The sequence below is a fragment of the Echinops telfairi genome, unplaced genomic scaffold (assembly GCF_000313985.2).
Source record: "Echinops telfairi isolate 266 unplaced genomic scaffold, ASM31398v2 ScPeMD7_655;HRSCAF=1070, whole genome shotgun sequence".
In the NCBI taxonomy this organism is placed as follows: domain Eukaryota; kingdom Metazoa; phylum Chordata; class Mammalia; order Afrosoricida; family Tenrecidae; genus Echinops; species Echinops telfairi.
The window spans coordinates 21,952,252-21,952,692 of record NW_022104553.1 but is presented as its reverse complement, the minus strand read 5'-3'; positions in this window follow the sequence as shown (position 1 = coordinate 21,952,692).

Sequence of the window (441 nt, the reverse complement as noted above, 5' to 3'; positions counted from 1 at the left end):
CCTGGGGCTGGGGGAGGGGGCTGGGGACCCAAACGCCTGGGATCAGACCTCTGAGTCTAGTGGGGCAGGGGGATTTGGTCCTAGGCTGAGGGGTCTGGGAGAGGAGGGTCTTGGGGCCTGGGGAATTGGCCTCCTGGGTCTAGGAGAACTGAGATGGAGTTGGGGGCCAGGACTCCCCGATCTGAGAAAGGAGAGATTCCAGAGTCTGAGAGAAGAAGGGGTTGGGGGCCAGGACCCTTGGGTCTGAGGGAGGAGGGGACTGGGGATTTGGACTGCTTGGTCTGAATGGGGATGGTCTTGGGACCAGGACTCTTGGATTTAAACTTGGGGCCCCTGAGTCTGGAGGAGGAGGAGGAGGTTAGGCATCTGGCCTCCTGGGTCAGAGGAAGTTGGGACTGGGAGCCTGGGCTCCTGGGTCTGAGGAATAGGGTGATTGGGGCC